The following is a 21,816-nucleotide window of genomic DNA, read 5'->3' as shown; positions in this document are numbered from 1 at the left end:
ACCTGAGCATTAAAATAGCCTGTCTTTGGACAACAAAAGTGACAATGAAAAGGATTCTTGAAGATAGGAGAGATTGGTTAGCATTACAAGGGTCTCTCAGGTCTTTGACTATGTTGTCAGTCACATGCAGATTTTACCAGATCCTAAACTTTAAAGAATCATTTTTTCTGTGTTCTGGAGTGTTAGTTGCTATGCATGTGTTTCATCACTGGGTAAAATGAGACTATCATCTTTTTAAAAATATATCTTTATTGATTTTAGAGAGGAAGGGAAAGGGAAAGAGAGATAAAAACATCAATAATGAGAGAGAATCTTTGACTGGCTGCCTCCTCCACAGCCCCTACAGGGGATCAAGTGTGCAACCCAGGCATGTGCCCTTGACCAGAATCAAACCTGGGACCCTTCAGTCCACAGGCCAATGCTCTTTCCACTGAGCCAAATCAACTAGGGCGAGATTATCATCTTATCCACTTTCTAAATCAGTGTGCTTTAAAGCTATTGAATTGTCATTCCCCTGCTTTAGTTAGCTTTAGAGCTATCAAATTGCCATTCCCTTGCTTCAGGTCAGAAGGGAGTGTACCACAAGTGGCTACAGAGCAAAGGAAGCTGGGTTATATTCATAAGTTATTAAAACATCAAAAGTCCCTGGCTCTGTATAAGAGAAAACTTTGTAGAACTCAGAATCTGTGATCTGAGAAGGACATCCCCCATTCTGTATTTAATGGTATGGTGGTAACTTCTTTGAAGCTACTATCTTGGTCTTTTGAAGTTGAAAATTTGGTTCCTCTTGCTGATAGCATGAGTGGCATGGGTAAAAATGATTGTCCACATGTGAGTAGCACTGTCCATAATACAAAGACTGACCTTTCATGGATGTGTATAAATCTCAAAGCAGCTTTCAGATGGACAGAGGCACCAGCAACCTCTTGACAGCCTGACACAATAGCTCTGAGATGAACTCAGAAATATTTTATTATCCATAGAACAAAAAATTAAACTGTTAGAGCTAAATTCTTATATTCTTCAGTGTGTACTTAAATTTTCCCCAAATAGGATTTACTAAATTCAAAAATTTAATCAGTGGTTGAACAATTTATTAACGATAGATGAAACAATGTGGATATCAAAAGATTAAAATATTATTATAGAGATGATAAAAACATAAACATCTGTAAACTGATGAAGAAAAAATGTATGTAAAATGCTTCTTTTTTACCCAAACCAGAGTTAAAACTAATGAAAAGCTAAATGCAAAGTGGACAACTACAAAGAGCAAAGTATCCTCGAGCAGGCTACACATGAAGAAATATAAATCTATGAAGAAATATACAATATAAAGGTAGGTCAACAGGTGAAGCAGACATAATATGAAGTATTGCAATATTTAAAGCATTTTTATATATTCAAAAATAAGACTACACTTTAAATAAATGCAGTTCATTGTATATCAATTATGTTCACTGTCGACACTTTGGTAAAAGGAAGACCCCATGAGTAGGAGCAGGTAACACATGACAGAATAGGCTTTAAGACAACATAGGCAATTTTTATACATTGGCCACTACAATATATAAATGACATCTGTAACCATGGAATTTTAGTTCCAAGAAAAATTTTTCTGAGGATGTAGTAATTCAAGACTGAAATCACTATTTTTATAGGGGCCATCGCCCATGTATTGCACATATTTACAACTTAAAAGTAGCCAAAGTAGGCCCTGTTGTTCTCTCCCAACTTAGAAAGTCCTGGAAGTGAAGAAACTTCACCTCCAAAGGTATGAGTGCAGCCCATGCAGCATTGATACATACCTTAATGTCTTCCTCAGTACCAGTCTAATTACTACAGCACCAGGCATTTATGCTATAATTTTACTTTTGTCAATACTTTCACCTCTATTAATTGTAATTTTAACATAGTGATGGCCCTGTATGGGATAAAACAGGCATTATTATTTCCATATCAATAAGTTAAGAAATTAAGCCCTGGAAAATATAAGGCACTTAAATCACTAATATGAATATTAGGCTAGGCTTTAATTTTCAGTTTAAGACACATCTCTGATCTCTGAGGGCAGGGCAAGACTGTGACAGTCTCATAGGAGCGTAAGTCTGCCACAGTGTCCTCCTTATCCTATCTAATAAAGAGGGAATATGCTAATGGATCCTCATGTCATAGCAAAGATGGTGGTGCCCACAGCCAATAAGGAGGGAATATGCTAACTCACTGCCCCACCCTAGAAGATAGTGGATCCCACAGCCACAAGATGGTGGTGCCCAGTCCCCTCAGCCCCAACTGGTTGGCAGGCATGCAACAAGGCCAGGCTGGCCCCTGGAGGCAGCCTGGCCTCTCTGCACACCTGCCCCTAGAGTCCCCAAGTCCCCTCAGCCTCCCAGCCTCCCAGGGCCAGCTCAAGGTGCAGGCAAGCCTTGGATGGCTGCTTCCCAGCTGATGACTGAGGTTCAAGCAAGCCTCAGATGTCAGCTGCCCAGCCACCCAGAGCCAGCCCAAGGCACAGGCAAGCCTCAGATGTCAGTTGCCCAGCCTACCAGGGCCTCGCGAGGCTCAGGTAACCAGGGCCGGCCAAGGCTTGCGCTGCAGGCAGTGGCAGCAGAGGTGTGACGGGAGTCACCTTCCCCTGATCGCCTGGTCTCCTCCCACCCCTGAGGGCTCTGGACTGTGAGAGGGAGCCGGCCAGGCAGAGGGAACCTTCTCCAGTGTGTGAATTTTCTTTCTTTCTTTTCTTAAAAGATGTGAACCTCTTTATTAGATTTCTTTAGATAAATCAGAGTCCTCTCTATTTCTTGTATTTGGGCTTTGTCTTGCTCTCTCATTTTTTAAAAAATAAATCTTTATTATTCAGATTATTACAGTTGTTCTTCTTTTTCCCCCATTACTCCCCTCCACCCAGTTTTCACCCCACCCTCTGCCCTTACTCCCCTCCCCCGCATTGTCCTCATCCATAAGTGTACGATTTTTGTCCAGTCTCTTCCTGCACCCTCCACACCCCTTTCTCCCTAAGAATTGTCAGTCTACTTCCTTTCTTTTCTTTTTTTTTAATTTCTTTATTGGTTATGGTATCACATAATTGTCCTCATCCCCCTATTCCCATCCCAAACCCCTCCCCACGTATGCCCCCACCCCTCTCCATTCTCTTTCTATGCCCCTGATTCTATTATATTCACCAGTTTATTCTATTCATTAGATTTTTATTCACTTGATTTTTAGATTCACTTGTTGATAGATATGTATTTGTTGTTCATAGTTTTTATCTTTACCCTTCTTCTTCTTCTTCTTCTTAAAGATACCTTTCAACATTTCATATAATACTGGTTTGGCAGTGCTGAACTCCTTTAGCTTTTTCTTATCTGTGAAGCTTTTTATATGACCTTCAATTCTGAATGATAGCTTTTCTGGGTAGAGTAATCTTGGTTGTAGGTTCTTGCTATTCATCACTTTGAATATTTCTTGCCACTCCCTATTGGCCTGCATAGTTTCTGTTGAGAAATCAGTTGACAGTCCTATGGATACTCCCTTGTAGATAACTGTTTTTCTCTTGCTGCTTTTAAGATTCTCTCTTTGTCTTTTGCTCTTGGCATTTTACTTATGATGTGTCTTGATGTGGTCCTCTTTGGATTCCTTTTGATTGAGGTTCTCTGTGCTTCATGGACTTGTAAGTCTATTTCTTTCACGAGGTGGGGGAAGTTTTCAGTCATTATTTCTTCAAATAAGTTTTCAATATCATGCTATTTCTCTTCTTTTGGAATCCCCATAATTCGGATGTTGGTATGCTTGAATTTGTCCCAGAGACTCCTTACACTATCTTCATATTTTTGGATTCTTTTTTCTTTTATCTTTTCTGGTTGGGTATTTTTTTTTATCTTCATATTTCAAATCTTTGACTTGATTCTTGTGTTCCTTTAGTTTGTTGTTGGATCTCTGTATATTATTCTGTATTTCAGTCAGTGTATGCTTAATTTCTAGTTGGTCCTTTTTCATATACTTGATGGTCTCACTAAATTTATTGGCGGTTTCTAGAAAATTTTTAAAAACCTTATAACTGTGGTTTTGAACTCTATATCCAGGAGTTTGCTTTCTTCCATTTCTGTCATTTGTGACCTGTTTTTTTGTCTCTACATTTTGTCTGCTTCCTTGTGTTGATAGAGTGGCTTTGTGTGCTAGGTGTCCTATAGGGCCCAGTGGCTCAGCCTCCTCAATTACCTGAGGTGGACACTCTTGGTGCACCCCTTTGTGGGCTGCATGCACAGTCTTGTTGTAGTGAAGCTCTTTTTAAATTAAATATATTTTATTGATTTTTCCACAGAGAGGAAGGAAGAGGGATAGAGAGCTAGAAATGGCGATGAGAGAGAAATATCGACCAGCTGCCTCCTGCACACCTCCTGCCGGGGATGTGCCCACAACCAATGTAGATGCCCTTCACCAAAATTGAACCTGGGACCTTTCAGTCCACAGAATGACACTCTATCCACTGATCCAAACCGGTTTTGGCTGTAGTTACGCTTTGATTGATGTTGGTGTCACTGGGAGGAATTGACCTCCAAGCCAATTGGCTGTGAGGATCAGCTGGGTCTATGCTGGGAGAACTCCTGTGCTGGGGACACCCTTATAGGGCAAGACTTGCTTCAGTGGAGCTTTGGTGCTCACTGAGTCTGCCCCTTGAGTGAGTCCCTATGGATCTGAGGAGTTGTAATCTGGATGGTCCCATTCTGACTACTGGGTACACTGTCTCTTGGATCTCCAAGAAAGTGCTAATTTAGCCTCTGCCTGAGGTCACCCAGCAGGATCTATGGAGAGATCTGAAGATTCCTCTTCTTTGTTTAGGGTTTGGAGGTGCCCAGATGAGGCCCAGCTGTGAAGCAATGCAAGCTGCTTTGGGGTCTAGGGCCTTCTTTTGGAAGTTCTGGCACTCTCTGACCCAGCTTCAGTTTGTTAGGTAATTTTAGATTGCAAAGGGCCAAACCATTCATGTGCAAAAGCCTCTGAGCACAGCTTGGGTGGGCGGGGTCTCAGGAAATCAACAGAGTGGAGCAAACAGTTAAGGCTGATCTTCAGCCCTGCCCTAATAGGCCCCTGGGTCTCAGTGTACCTCAGTAATTGCTGCAAGCATCTCTGATAGAAAGCCGCCCTGGAGTTCCACCCAAAGCCAGACAGTCCAGTATCTTCCCATATGAGTCTGGGTCCCCAGAGTCTCACCCAGAACTGGAGTTCAGAGCAGTGAGTCAGGAGCTTGTGTTTCCTTCTAGATTGAAAAAGACACCTGCATCCTCAGTTGCCAGTCCTTTCTGCATGCACACCATAGTACCTGTGCGTGCACTTTACTTCCACAGCTCCTGTAGTCTCAGTGTGCTTTTCTCTTTTCTTCTAGTTGTAGAATTTCCATTCAGCCAGCCTTCCTGTGGTTCTGGATGATGTCCATTTTGTCTTTTACATGTAATTTTGAAGTGGTTGTGTAAGGCAGCAAGTTCAGGTGTTTACCTATGCCGTCATCTTGGTTTCTACCAGTGCATGGATACTATATATTCTAGTATACTATACCTCTAGTATACTATAGGTACTTAATACCCATCTTCTTTTTTTTCTTGTTCATTTTACTTGGGAGGAGAATTGGAATGTTTCAATTCATCTTTTACTTCATAAAATAACAAACCATCTCAACAAGGTTGCATCTTTCCTGCTTTTAGGGCTAATAATATAACCAGATTTTTTTTTCAAAATGTTTATTTTTCTGATTAATTTGAGTAGTGTTAACCCTTCAAAATTCCAAACTTATAATTTATCCCATCCAGTTGTCATTTGCTTTTGATGAAATGACATGACTACAAAAATAAAATAAAATAAATTAAGAATATTTTTATACATTTTGATTGAAACCAATCATTGATATCACTATTTTTATAGGGCCTTAGCCTATGTATTTCAGATGGAATATTGGGGGAGGCAAATTAATTTCTTTGGTGAGCAGAATACTACTTTTACTGATGCATTCATTCATTTATACTTTATACCCCTAGAGGTTCACTGGGGACCTTAGATTCTGTATAGATTTCTTCTCCCTGCTAATGACTAGCTCCAGAATTTTTTTTAGCAGTTTCACCATGACAGAAAATACCACAATTCAACCAAGAAGACAAACATGTATTTCCTGCTCTTCTGTGGGAGTCTGTTATGGCTTCCTTCTTGCTCTCTCTCTGAGTGGCAGTATGGAAAAGGTGAAAAAACACAAACTTTAGAGTAAAACTGATTTGAATTCAAATTCCTGCTCCTCCAGTTACTAACTGTAGAATTCAAAGTGAGTAATTAAATCTCCTCAAGCCTCAGTTTTCACATGAATATAATAGGGTTAATATCAGTATTGACTTTATGGGATTAAATAACATAAACATGAGCCAAGAACTAGGCTTAGTGCCTGGTTCAAATGTTAGGTGCTCTTATTTCTGGTATGAGCAAGATTGAGTTGAATTTGTCCAGTCAAGCCTTAGGGCCATTGGATAGGGCTGAACTGTGTAAGCTTGTGCTTGGGTGGCATTATGGCCAAGTTAATTTCCAGCAATGTAACATTTCTGGGTCAAAGGACATGTGAGTCTTAAATTGCTGTGGATAATGCAAAATTGATTTCTTAAAAGATGGTATCTATACTCTCACCAACACTATATGACAGGCCTATTTCCCTCATCATCAGCAGCACAGGGTATAATATTGCTTTGTGTTTTGTTGATCTGATAAGCAGAAAATGTTAGTACATTGCTTTGATGTACATTTATTTGTAAGTGATACATAATATTTTCTTATGCTTACTTTAAAAAAACCATCCATTTGGGTACTGTGGTTTTAGGATTAGTTGCATTCAGATGGTGCTCTACAGGGTAAAGTGTGGGAGATACCAGTCAAAGATGCTCTTTGGATCATTGCATTCCTCTGTTTCTAGGGACCTCAAAGGCCTAAAAGAACTATTTCCCATCTCAGTTGGACTGAGCATGCTGCTATCCTGTCACAGCAACTTTAAGATCCCTTGCCTCTGGCTCCAGGTAAAAGGTAGGGGAAAGCAAAGGAGTGTTTACGATCATTCAGCTAAGAAGTCAAAGAAATGACTTGCATTTCCAACTCTGCCATTTACTTACCATGGGAATGTGGTAAAATCACCCACACTTTCTTAACCAACCCATACATTTCTTTTTTTGTCAGGGTCAATAAAGGGTTAGGATTTCCCATTTTAGAGCCTCACTATACTTAGGGTTGTCAGACAAAATATAGGATAAACAAATTAGTTAAATTTGAATTTAAATAAACAGTGAATATTTTTAGTATAAGTATGTCCTATGTAATATAAAATTTTCCCCCTAAATTTGAATACCCTAGCTTCCGTGCAGGTTTTCTATATTCTTTTTGCATCATCATATCAGACTTTCTGAGCCTCAGTATCCTCTTCTGGAAAATGGAGCCAATAACATCAGACCTAAAACCCTCACAGGGCTCTTGTGGTTGTGAAATGAGATAGTGCACATGACATTGGCAAATTATGATATGCTCTTCAAATATTAGATTATAATATCAATATTTAGATGTAGTATGTGTAAAATTGGCATTATAAAGGGGCTCTTCAAATGAGAACTCCTCTTCCTCTCTTTGCCCACAATAAAAAATAGGTTGGGACTGTTGTGTCATAGAATGAGTCATCATTATCCTTTCCTACACAACAGTGTTTCATATTTTACAATAAATAAGCACTTGATTTTAAATATAACTTTCTGTTAAATCAATATTTAAAAAAAACACGTCTGCATAGGGTAATTATTTTCCCTGAAGAGCACCAGGAATACATTGCAGCCTCCTTCCTGCTTAACAGTGTGTAGTGATAAAAGGTCTATCACCCTCAGAATGCTTATTATGGTGACAAATCACTTGGAGAAGAAGGAAATGATTTAGTACCTGCTCAATTCCATTTATTCAGATCCCGTGCATTCCAAATATGAGACATGCAGCCTGTTTGGAGAGCAAGTGGAAAGCAATGTTTTGGGGAATGGTACTGGCTTGCTTTTCCACCTGGATATCGTTTTCAAATTGTAGCGGAGCAATTAAATTTTTTATTACTGAAGTTTGATTGCCTCCTTCCCGCTACCACCGCTCCCCAAATAGCAATTCTCTTGTCTTCTCATAGAAGTGACTCCTGCTATAACTTTAAGAGCATGAAAGCAAATGTGGAGAGGAGGTCAGTGTGGAGGGCACCCAGCAGGTTTGATGTGTCAGTGGATAAATGATGGGATCACATCTGGAACAGTTTGGTGAATAAATAAAATGTGAAACCTCATATATCACTGCCCACCTTCCAATCTGTAAGGGAAAGAGCAAATAAATTCTTTAATGACCTTGTAAAGCACATAAAAGATATTGAATAAACTCTAGAAATTTTGTGGCTAAAAGTGTTCATATAAAATAACAAATTTAAGAGTGGGAAAATGCTTGAAATATATGATTAGACTTCCTCATAAAGTGCTGTTTTATTTTATGTGTTATTTATTAGTCCACACTTATATAGCTTTGAATAATGTAATTTAGATTTTAACTGTGTTATAGAAGCATTCTTCCTTCAGATAAGGTCCCAGAGGAGTTTTATATTTACAACGAGTGAAGTTTGTTCTTGATTTTTATGGTTTTGCCTGCTACAAGATTCTGACATCTATAGCCATAATTAATTTATGCCTATTTCCATTGGCATTAACTTTAGGAAATATTTGAGACAACATTGGTATAAGAAATTCTATTTGCCAAATATTCATTAGAATTGAGGTGCAATTCTGGGCTCCTTAAGACAGGTTTGGAAGTGGGAGGCGGTAAAAGTGATATGTCACGACTCTGTCAAGGATCCATCACATATAACATTTACTTAAAGGTGTCATCGATGTGTATTTCATATTAAATGGCAATTGGCAAGCAGGTGGTCTCCTGTACCAGGAGACCTGAATTCTAGTTTCTGTCTTTTCCCTGTCTGTATAACCTCATATAAGCTTGTTCTCTCTCTACCTCTATTTCTTCATCTGCAAAATAAAAGAAGGTGGCCCTATATGCTTGCCAAGGGCCCTTCCGGTTCTGACACTTCTAAATTCTCGTATTTGTCATTTTGTATAGGCAGCAATTCTCTGACCGACAGATAAGTCTGATCATAATGATGAGAGACATGAGCAAATAAAACCCTTCCACAATTCATTTTATGATCATAAAAGGAAAAAAAAGAGATTACTTGAGCCAAATTTGAGGCTTTGCCATTTTAAACAGGCCAGCACTTCTTTGACCTTTGCTCTAGGTTGCCAGGTGTTATTTTGGTTACAAAGAGCAAAACTGAGGAGAGTGGGCACTCCAGAGATGCCAACTCTGGTGCTCCATATTCATGACCCACAGCAAACCAGCAGCATCAGCCTCTCAGACTCACAAGGCATATGTCCAAGACTCTCTGAACTGTGAATTTGGAAATATAGTTTATCCTTGAACAATGCGGATTTGAACTGCATGGTTCCACTTATATTCAGATTTTTTTCAATAAATATGTCCAGTTATATAAATGTACAATTAATAATTTAAAAATAAGATAAAATAAAATATTACATGCTCCCAGGCAGCTCTGTTGGTAGATTCAGCAATTCAGAACAATGACCACATTTCAATCACTGTGGTTCCTTGTTAATGAAGGCTGGATGTTCTGGAGGATATGACTGAACTTTACATATGTTGAACAAGTATTGTCTCATATTAGGTCTGAGGACATGGGAAGCCAGCTGCTCTCCTTCTCTCTTTCCCCAGTCAATATCTTGAGGCTCTTTTCTTGAAGTAAGTGAGCTTGGTTAATGATATTCACTCCAGAAGACTGGTTTAGGCCCTTGGAGAAGGACTTGGCTTGCTCTCCTCTTTCTCACTCTGTACTTCCCTGTCCCAGATTGGCCAATCTGGGAGAAAGTTTCTGACTTGCTGGTCTCTTCTTGGTTGTAGAAGGATTTGATAATGTGGTAATAAGGCCCCTGGTCATGTCTCTAAGTGGCCTTCTCTTTTGCATGTATGGAACACATATGCAAATACTCAAGTAAGGATGCCATTAGGCAGTTGTTTCCCCCAAATGACAGATGGTCAACTAATTCCCATAATTGCACCATCAGTTGAGCATGTACAGGTGTATTCTGGACATCTCTAGTATCAGGTTGGGAACCACAGTTAAATTCAGAGAGGAAGTTTGGCAGAGACCTTCAAACAGCATGTCCCTTAATTACTCTGACGTTAATTTTCTGTACTTCCAAATGGGAAATTCTTAGAATCCTGTCTAATTGACTTTGTCCCTTTGAGGTCCTAGTGATTGTGTGTCCCAGGAGTCTTGGAATGGAAATGAGCACTCTGTTGCCGGTTAGTGAAATTAGGTCCAAAGAGGAAAATCCAACTCTCTGCCTTCTGAAAGGATTTGCAGCTGGAGCAAGATCTCTCCTCATCTTTCAGCCTTCATTGGTTCATTAATATCCTCCATCTGTGTTTGATTGGGAAAGGGAAGAGAGGTAAAGTTGAAATCCAAGAAGAGAAGAATTAATTTCTAGGTCTTTCTTTGGGTATATCACTAAACAAACATTTGGGGATTTGGAAGAGAATGTCATCCATTGGTGAGACAGGACCATTGTAACTGTCCTCTCACTGTGCACTCTCTTAAGAATTAAAATAATCTGGAGCTGTTGGGCAGTATGAAGAGCCTTGATGAATGAAGATACAAATGCCACCTTTGTTTCTGGCTGCCTTTGTGACCTTGGGCAAGGATTTGACCTTGTCTATATAAAGTGGAGATATTGCTACCTCCCAGACAGAGTTGTGGAGGTTAATTAAAATGATGTTTGTGAAGTGCTATGTAAACTGTGAATTACTGTTCCAGTACTTTGCAAATGGCCAGTCCTTTACTTTAAGGGACTATTGCTACATTCTGACACTGCGGATATTTCTCTCATATGAAAATTATAGTGTTTTAAATACAGATGAGGCAATAGTGTATCCTGGTACAATTGTGCACATAGAAATCTATGTGTTGAAAAAAAAATGCATGAACAAAGCATTATTTCTTGGATTAAAATGAATAGTTGAACATAAGTTGAACACATTTTTTTTCAGTTTTAAGTTCATCCCAGGGCAATGCCACATATGTGTGGTATCTCTATCAGTGTGACCAATTGCAATGTATAGAAAGTCAGCAAATGAGCAGGGAAGGAACTGTAAGAGATAGGGTGATGGTGCAAGTGAGAAATGTTCCAGAGTATCTAGAGTTAGCTGCATTCTCCAAACCACCTTCAATGTCCAACATTGATGGAAAGATTTTACAGGGCATGGATTGATTATATATATATATATATATATATATATATATATATATATATATATATATTTGACAAGTTATTTTTATATCATGTTCTTTGTACAAATCCAGACCCAATCATTTCTTGCTAGAATGAAGAATAAGGACTTGCTTTGTCCTTGCTCACTGAGAGGCAGAAATCAGTCTACTTGGCCAATGATGCTATTGCCCAGGAGATCATATAGGAAACAGACTATAAGGTTACTAAGAAGGGACTGAACTTTGGCTGAGGTTTGGTGTTGACCAATGATATGATTATAGTTTTTTCAGCATTGCTATTGTTCCTTCTTGAGCCAAACCCGTGAGTAGCTTGCTATTTCAGAATGATTTTAAATTATACAGTTATTATGATGAGTTTGTGTTGAACTATTCACCCTTGGAGGTTATCCTTGCCTTGAGTGAGAGTGTCATTGATTTCAGGGCAGGAGGTCTTAATCTGGTTTGTGCCCTGGCCTCCTTGGTGGTCTGCTGAAGCCTATAGGCCCATATCAGAAAAGTATTTAAATCCATAAAATACACTGAGTGGCCAGATCATTATGATCTCTGAATGCATAATAATTTGGCCACTCAATATAATATATATATATATATATATATATATATATATATATATATATATATATATATCCCAGTGCATGAATATGAATTCATGCATGGGTGGGGTCTGACCAGCCTGGCCAGGGGGAGGGGACATAGGCTGTTGGCCAGCCTGCCTGCTCTTGGTTGAGGGGACAATTTTAATATTAGCCTTTTATTATATTGGATATACACTGAGTTGCCAGATTATCATGCATTCAGAGATCATAATAATCTGGCAACTCAGTGTATATGAGATTACAAAAGGAACCCACAATACTGACTATAGTTATAAAATGTTTTACCAAACAAATTTGTGATACAATAGCATATATACTTCTTAACAAGGTCTTTTGAACAACTACTGTAATTTTAGAGTATTAAGTATAAATAGCATTTTGAAATATCTTTAACAACTCTAATGTAATTTGCAAATATTTCTAGTTTCTTTTGGTTACATGCTACAAATACCAACTCTTAATAATACCATTGTGGGTGATTATTACCTACATTCATTAATTGGGGGAAATTCTATATTCTACTCACAAGTTAGTGAAATCAAACAGTGCAACTTTTATCTAATCCCTGTTCCCAGTTGTAGGTCAAGGACCCCTGCTAGAGGAGGTCCAGCCCTGGGCCACATGGCAGGAGCCGATGCTGTCCAAACTTTGGTAGAAAAAATGATATGGTGCTCATGGATTGTCAACACAAGGGGAGAGTGCTTTAATCACACTCACATTTCTCACAACAGCAGGGGAATTGATAGAAATAAAGCATTCAAATCAAGTCTCTTTGGCTCTGTTAAAATATGTGGCTGGGGAAGAAGAAAAATTATGCTCATGAGAATAATTCCTGTTATGTCCTAAAACAGTAGAAACATTGTCCTGATCAGGGGGCAGTTTCTGAAATATTCCCAGAATTTTAAACTTTGAAATAAAATTAAAAAAGCAAAATAAAGTTTCCTATTGTAGTCTGCCAAGGCAAACACATGGCCAGTTCCCTAGAAACTAGAAATCACAGGATCATGAAGACAGTCTCAAGGGGATCATCACAGGCCCTATATGGAAAAGGATTGCTCATGCAGAATGTGAGAATATGGAAAGCAAATGTGGTACCTTCCCCCAAACTTCCTTGATTGTGATGACTTATTAAAGCATCAAGCATAAAAGAACAAATTGTCTTTAGGGGCCAACTAATTTCATGTTTTACTTGCTGGTAAATAAGTTAGTCCCAGATAAATGTAACCATCATGTGCTATAAAGGTTTCATTTGTGGGGGAATAAATATCAGGAGACTTCCATGACAAGTCCACTACTGCTATCTGTGTCTGGGCATCTAAGGTATCTGAGGAAGTTTTCAAAATGTATGGCCCCTTTAAAATGACTTTGAGAAAATCTTGCCTGAGAAGACCTACTCAAGTACTACACAAAGGGGCCATTACAGAAAGGCATCTGTTTTCTACCACCTGTAGCAATTGGCCCATTCAATTAATCCTGTTCCCAATCACACATCCAACTTTGGTCTCTGACTAGAGTCATCCTGGAAAATTTTGCTGGGCACATGAAGGAGAGATAGCTTTAGGACTGCCACCATCACTGTTGATGGGAGCCATTCTGGTAGATTAGAATAGCAGGCTCTTCTAATCTACTTTGCTCATCTCACAAGCCATTTCTTCCTCACTGATCCTGGACCATAATATTTGCCTCACTGGGCCAGACTGATGGCCTCCCAAGCCCCTGTTTTATTTTAATGAATTAAGTATTTGTTTTTTTCTTTTTGATTGATTGATTGATTGAATTCCTCCCACCCCCATTTATCCCTTCTATGCACTCTTTCCCCTTTTCTACTGAATGGGATAACATTCCCAAATTATACATCTGATAAGGGTTTAATATCCAAAATTATATTATAAAGAATTTATAATCCTATATAATAAATGCCTAATATGCAAATTGCCCCCTTGACCAACTGCTCCCTATAATGTGTGCTGACCACCAGGGGGTGACACAGAACATGGATGCAGTGCTGGCAGCAGGCAGCAGTGGAGGTGCTCTACCCCAATGGGCCCTGATGAGAGGGGAACCAGGGTGAGATGGTGGAGTAGGTGATCCAGAGGCACCAGGTGGTCCTGATTGCCCCACAGACAGAGACCAGCAGTGGCAGTAGGGGTTGGGCTGCTGCCCAGCTTCCAGACACTGAGGGAGCCGGGGGGGGGGGGGGGCTGGGGGGAAGGGGGCGGGCAGGGGGTCTCGGTCCCAGACCAATCGCCCTACAGATGGCAACCAGTGGCAGCAGGCTCTGATTGCCTGATCAGGGCTGGCCCTGGGCTGGGACTGGGAACTGGGGGTGGGTAGCAATGAACAACCTCCCTCGGCTCCCTGGCAGGGGCCTGCAACCTCTTGCCAGCTACCTGGGGGTGGGATGACAGGGATAGATTTACAGTGAGAATGCGGGATGTCTGCTAAGCTCACTCTCACTCCCCGTGCTACTCTCCCCCAGGATGATAGGGCTCACATGCCTGGAAAGTTCCCACACTCAGGTGCCAGGTGCTGACAAGGAGCCTACCCCACACCTGCGCAGCCACTTTTGAGTGATCCTGGCTGCAGCTACTGGGACTGCTAGGGCTGGTTGGGCTCCCTGTGGGTTGGTGCAGGATCTGTTCTGCAAGGCTGGTTGGAAGAGAGCGTGCTGCCTATCCAACTTCCATGTGGTCCCGCTGGGCAGCCCAGAGACCCATGCTGTGCCCCGTGCCAAGGCATCTGACATCTGACTGTGTTCATCGCATCTCCCTGTGGGGACTTGGGCTCTGTAACTCAGGTGGAGGGGGTGTGTGAGGTGTTTCCCAGGGCCCAGAGGTCAGCTGGGACCTGCCCTTTCATACCAGATGCTCATGCTTCAATCACTGGCCAGGCCTAGGGACTGCACCCATGCATGAATTTGTGCACCAGGCCTCTTGTATAATTATAAGTTATTTTGTTACAAAAACAAACAAACAAAAAGAGCCCAATTAAAAAATGGGCAAAGTACCTGAATAGACACTTCTCAAAAGTCCATTTTCTGACATGAGTAATATGTGGGTTTAAGGTTGCTGGAAAATTATGTAAGTTGTACACTACACCACTCTACGGGATGCTCTTCCCTTGGCAGAAAGCAAAGAATTCTATATTTCTTTGAACAGTTTTCCAACTTTTGTAAGTTAAGGCTTGAAAGTGAGAAAGAGCACCAATCATTTCAGGACATGAGAGGAGGTGCTCTGAGTCCTCACACTGAGGAATGGAAAGACATGAAGCTGATAAGGTGGGCCAGGGTCAAAGCATTCAGGGCCTTTTAAGCCATGTGATTGAGTCAGAATTTGTCCTAAGTGCAAAGGGGAAGCTTTTAAGTGTTTTATGCATGAAGGTAGCATTCAGATTCACCTGTGATTGCTTCTGCCCTCATCACATCTTCCATGTGGCACAGATAATAGTGCCAGGACCAGACTGAAACCCCCTGGGTTAGTTTGATAGTCAGCACTTGTGTCCTCTTGGACCACTTTATGCTTCACAACTGCTACCTGATTTAAAAATTTTTTTTTTCCCATTACCAGGAGAGGCCACTTTTCTTCACTTTACCTGGTCTCTCTTATTGAGACAGCTTAGAAAAACCACTTCCCCTATGGTAGGTTTTTAATTCCTCTTGCTGAACCTTACTAACTCTGCTCTCCTAATTTTTCCTTCCTCTGAATGGCTCTTGTTGCTGGCTTCCTTTCATTATGACTGCTCCCCTGACTCTAGCCTGCCCCAGACCTGCCTCTTGGCAAAATCTCCTATGGCGCCAATTCCATCTTCAGACTCCTTGTGACTGTCAGCCTGGGCCACTTTCCTCTTTGTTCCAATATCCAATTAGAATGTTTTGAATTGTAACCTCTTTCAGCAAGGACTTTGGCTTTTGGTACTTGAAAGTTGAATATAAATCTATTCCAATCTCTACATAAGTGCTCCCAGCAATATGCATAGCAATTCCCACAGTTACATTTGAAAAATTAATGCCCAAACCCTTCTCTGTCTTTGTTTCCTGTCTTTGCAGGGGTTCAAAGTACAATTTATGGGTCCTGAGGCACTGTCTTTGTGGTGGGACTACTCTGGCTCATGAAAGCCTTACTGGCAGCAAGCCTGACTGTCCAATTATGCTCTCAGAAGAATAACTTATTTAGCCCTTATAGACCTTGAGTTTGAAGTTCCCTGTTAATGGTAAAAAAAATTATAAGCCATTAAAATTACTCATTGTTATTCATGTAGCAAAGCTTCAGGGACAGATATACCACCCAATAGTGGAGAAATGGTTTGATGCATTTTGGCATAGTCACTTAAGATAGGACACTGTCCTAAAAGATGATGATAATGATGATATAGAAACAGGAAAGCACCTCCATGATAACAGAGGCAAGCAATGAACTTGTGTGTACAACTATCATAGCTGGGAAAGGTTACATGCTTGTGAACAAAAGCTGGAAAAGAATATAAAAGAAAAAAATAGTTATAACCAAAGTACCCAGTAAATTACAGTTATGAGGTACTTTCATGCACATTATTTCATTTAATGCTCACAACTCCCTGGGAGGTCTGCACTGTTATCATTCTCTTTCTGCCAATGAGCACAGCTGAAGCTCAGTGAAACTGAGTAGTTGCAGACCACATTTCTAGGGAGTGGCAGATTCAGGACTCAAAAACAGGGTAGAGAGGTCAATGGAGGTAAAAGGGGGAACATTTATAATACTTTCAACAATAAAGATAAATTTAAAAAACTAGTCCTAGCTAGTTTGGCTCAGTGGATAGAGCATTGGCCCGTGGCCTGAAGGGTTCCAGGTTCATTTCCAGTCAAGGGCACATATCTTGGTTGCAGGTTTGATCTTTGGCCTTGTCAGGGCACATGCAGGAGGCAACCAATCAATATGTCTGTCTTTCCCCCTCCCTTCTACTCTCCCTAAAAATCAATGGAAAAATATCCTCAGGTGAGGATTAATAAAACAAACAAACAAACAAACAAACAAACAAAAGAACTAATTGCCTTTTGACTATGACATCTTGTTTGATTTGTTTAGCTGGTGGAATCACAAGTGAATTATTTTGCTTTTGATTTCTATATGTTATTGTCACAGAAATAATAACAAATGATAAGTTTAAACAAATAACTGGAAAATGAGATTTAGGACATCTTTGTTTTAAACTTTATTTTTAAATATGTTCTTTTTAGTTGACTTTAGAGAGAGAGGAAGGGAGAGGGACAGATAGAGAGAAACATCAATGTGAGAAAGAAACATCTATCTCCCGCATCCTGACCAGAGACCGTGACTGAACCTGAAATCTGGGCATATACCTTCAACATGAATCACACCTGAGCCACATTAGCCAGGGCTATTTAATTATATTTTAAATATTTACCCTGAGATGAAGATATGTTTACATTTATTTTAGAGAGAGAGTAAGGGGAGAGAGAGAGATCAGTGTAAGAGAGAAACATCCATCAGTTGCCTCTGCATGTGCCTGGATCAGAGATTGAATCCACAACCTAGGAATGTGCCCTGACCTGGAATCAAACCCACAATCTTTTGACTTATGAGATGATACTCCAACCAACTGAGCCACTCTCCAGAGCTAATTTTATTTTTATTGTTTATTTACAAATGTCCCAAAATTCACCTCCTTTGCCCACTTCCACCCTGCCACTGCCCCACCTTCTGCCTGGCACTATACTATTGTCTGTGTCTACGGATTATAATACATATATAGGTCTTTTCGCTATTTTTTTTTTCATCTTCTTTCAACTAAGCCATCCCATATCTATGCCTTCTGAAAGTTGTCAATATGTTCCATGCATCCATGCCTCTGGATCTATTTTATTCTTCAGTTTATTTTGTTCATGAGATGATACATATGAGTGAGATCATGTGATATTTGTCTTTCTCTGACTGGTTTGTTTCACTTGGCATAATAATCTCCAGGTCCATTCATGCTATCACAATGGATAAGAGATTTTTTTATAGCCAAATAGTATTTCATTGTGTAAATGTACCACAGCTTTTTAAAAAATCTTTATTGTTGAAAGTATTACATATGCCCCCCCCCCTTATTTTTCTCTCATCGACCCCTTATACCCTGCTCCTGCCCTCTACTCTAGGCCTCCTCCAACCTATTGTCTGTGTCCATGGGTGATGCATATATGCATACAAGTTCTTTGGTTGATCTCTTCCCACCTACCCACCCCTCTGAGATTCAACTGTCTGTTCCATGCTTCTATATCTCTGGATATATTTTGTTCCTTTAGTTTATTCTGTTCATTAGATTCCACATGTGATACTTGTCTTTCTGTGACTGGCTTATTTTGCTTAGCATAATACTCTCAAGGTGCCTCCATGCTGTCTCAAAGGGTAGCAGATTCTTCTGTTTTACTACTGCATAGTTTCCATGGTGTAAATGCACCAGAGCCTTTCTATCCATTTATATACTGACTAGAGGCCCAGTGCACGAATTCATGCATGGATGCAGTCCCTCGGCCTGGCTGGCGAAGGAGGCCAGCCAGCTGAGCAGGAGGTTGGCTGTGGGAGTGCACTGACCACCAGGAGTAGCTCCTGCATTGAGCATCTATCCCTTGGTGGTCAGTGCACATCATAGCAACTAGTCGACTGATCAGTCAGGCCATTTGGTCATAATGGTCACTTAGGCCTTTATATATGTAGATGATTTTTCTGGGTCTCTTGATATGATCAGGTGATTCCTATCTCTTATTTTGCTTATTTGATGCATCACATTAATTGATTTGTGAATATTGTACCAACCTTGAAACACTGAAATAAAGTTCTCTTGATCGTGGTGTATGATCTCTTTAATGTATTGCTGGCTCCCATTTGCTAATATTTTTTGAGGATTTTAGCATTTATGTTCATCAAGGCTATTGGGCTATAATTTTCTTTTTGTGTAGTAATCTTATCTGGTTTGGGAATTAGGATATTGCTGGATTTGTTAAAAGACATTGGAAGTATTCCTCCTTTTTGAATTTTTTGGAATAGTTTGAGGGTGATGGGTATTGGTTCTTTGAATTTGTGGTAAAATTTGCCTATAAAGCCATCAAGTCTAGGACTTGTTTTGTTTTTGTTTTTGTTTTTGTTTTCACTTTTTTGCTTACTGTTTAAATTTCATTAGTTGTTAACTGACTATTCAGTTTTTTAAAAAAAAAAATCTTCCTGGTTCAGTTTTAGAATATTGTATGTTTCTAAAAATTTGTCCATTTTGCTCAGGTTGTCTTCTTTGTTAGTATATTTGTTTGTTCATTGTATTTTCCTACAATCCTTTGTATTTATGTGGTGTCAGTTGTTACTTCTGCACTTTCATTTCTGATTTTATTTATTTGGGTCCCCTCTCTTTTATATTGCTGAATCTGGTAAAAGGTTCATCAATCTTGTTTATCTTGTCGAAGAACCAGCTTTCAGTTTCATTGGTCTTTTGTATTGTTTATTTTAGTCTCTGTGTCATTTATTTCCCTTCTAATCTTTATTATTTCCTTCCTTCTACTTATTTTGAACTCAGTTTGTTTCTATTTTTCCATTTCTTTTAAGTGTAATGTTATATTATTTATTTGACTTTTTTGATACTATGAAAGTGATGCTATGTATGAACTTTCCTTTCAGGACTGCTTTTGCTGTTTCCCATAGATTTTGGACTGTTGTATGTTCATTTTCATTTGTTTTCAAGTAATTTTTATTTCTTCCTTGATTTCCTTGGTAACACATTCATTGTTTAATAAAATGCCTCAATGTATTTGAATATTTTTTTTTAAATTGTAGCTGATATCTAGTTTTATGCCATTGTGATCTTAGCAGATGTTTGATATGATTTCAATTCTTGAAATTATCAAGAATCATTTTGTGTCTTAACTTATGGTCTGTCTTTCTGCTGGACTTGAACTTGATAGGGTGGTGTCACCAGTATTTGGAGGACCAGATTAGTGCACTTCCATATAGTGCTATAAGTATATAAGAGTATCTGACACTGGAAGATGGAGCCTGAGGGTGGAGTGGAATGTTGTCTCAGAACTGGGACCTCAGTAGCCAACCCTACAAATCTCCCCAGAGCCACTCAACCCAGCTCCTCTCTTTTTTTTCTTTTATTATTTTAAAAATATATATTTTATTGCTTTTTTTACAGAAAGGAAGGGAGAGGGATAGAAAGCCAGAAACATTAATGAGAGAGAAACATCGACCAGCTGCCTCTTGCACATCCCCTACCAGGGATGTGCCCACAACCAATGTACATGGCCTTGACCAGAATCAAACCTGGGACCTTTCAGTCTGTAGACCGACGTTCTATCCACTGAGCTAAACTGGTTTCAGCTAGCTCTTCTCTTTATTGCTTCCATAATCCTTGTGTCTCCTTCCATCTACCAGAGCCCTGGGTGAGTGCCCAAGAGTGATCTCCTGTGTGATGAGCCTTTAGGGGACTATCTATGATTCCAACAGACTCCCTTCTCTTTCTATTTGACAGAATCCCCGCTGATTTTTGCGGCCAGATTCTTTTAAGGCTCCTCTTTCCAGTTCTGATGCTCTTGCTTAGGGGTTTCTGGTGTGAGATTGAGACCTCACTCTCCTCAGGGGGTACTTTTGCAGCTGAAATATTCTTCCATATTCTCATCCACTCTACTTGGGTGCAGGGACCAGTCCTCTCTGAAGGCACATACAAAAGCCTTTCCAGTTTCCAAAGGAGAGTAAACATACTGTACCTTTAATAGGGAAAAACTAATGTTCAATAAGAAGATATAGTCCAAATATATCACTAAGCTATCTTGAAATCACTCTTCATGGCACCAATCTCTGGAAGCTTCTTCCTATTTAGGGATTTGGAGGCTACTTGTCTAATTTTTCAGAGTTATAAAAAAAGCTGTGTGGTGTTACTATTATTTATTTATTTTCCACCATAAGCTCTAACAATATGCCTATTAGAATGTCAAGGAGTGGCTTTTAAATACTCTTTCTGCTTAAGCAATTATATTTTCTAAAGACCTATATCCAAATCTACTGTCAGTGCCCATGGATTTTATACCAATACTAGAAGCCTGGTGCATAAAATTCATGCACTAGGGGTGGGGGGTCCTTCAGCCCAGCCTCTACCTCTCTAATCTGGGACCCCTTGGGGGATATCTGACCTCCCTGTAGGATTGGGCCTAAACCAGCAGTCGGATATCCCTCTCACAATCCGGACTGCTGGCTCCTAACCACTCTCCTGCTTGCCTGATTGCCCCTAACTGCTTCTGCCTGCCGGCCTGATCACCCCCTAACCACTCCATTTCCAGCCTAATCACCCCAACTGCTCTCCCCTGCCAGCCTGGTTCCCCCAAACTGCCTTCCCTCCCCTGCAGGCCTGGTTGCCTTCAACTGCCCTCTCCTGTAGGCCTCGTTGCCCCCAACTGCCCTCCTCTGCAAGAAAGGAGAGGGAGAAAGATAGAAACATCAATGAGAGAGAAGCATTGATCATGCACTGGGCCCAGCTCTAATATACACTGAGTGGCCAGATTATTATGATCTCTGAACACATAAATACCTGGACATTCAGTATATAAATATTAGAGGCCTGGTGCATGAATTTGTGCATGGGTGGGATCTAGCCAGCCTGGCCAGGGGAAGGGGGCATGGGTAGTTGGGTGGCCTGGCTGCTGGTTGAACTCCTGATTGAGGGGACAATTTGCATGTTAGCCTTTTATTATATAGGATATACATTGAGAGGTCAGATAATTATGCGTTCAGAGATCATAATAATCTGGCCACTCAGTGTGTGTGTGTGTGTGTGTGTGTGTGTGTGTGCGCATATATATATATATATATATAT

This window comes from Pipistrellus kuhlii, unplaced genomic scaffold (assembly GCF_014108245.1).
Source record: "Pipistrellus kuhlii isolate mPipKuh1 unplaced genomic scaffold, mPipKuh1.p scaffold_m20_p_124, whole genome shotgun sequence".
In the NCBI taxonomy this organism is placed as follows: Eukaryota; Metazoa; Chordata; class Mammalia; order Chiroptera; family Vespertilionidae; genus Pipistrellus; species Pipistrellus kuhlii.
This window is presented reverse-complemented; position numbering follows the sequence as displayed.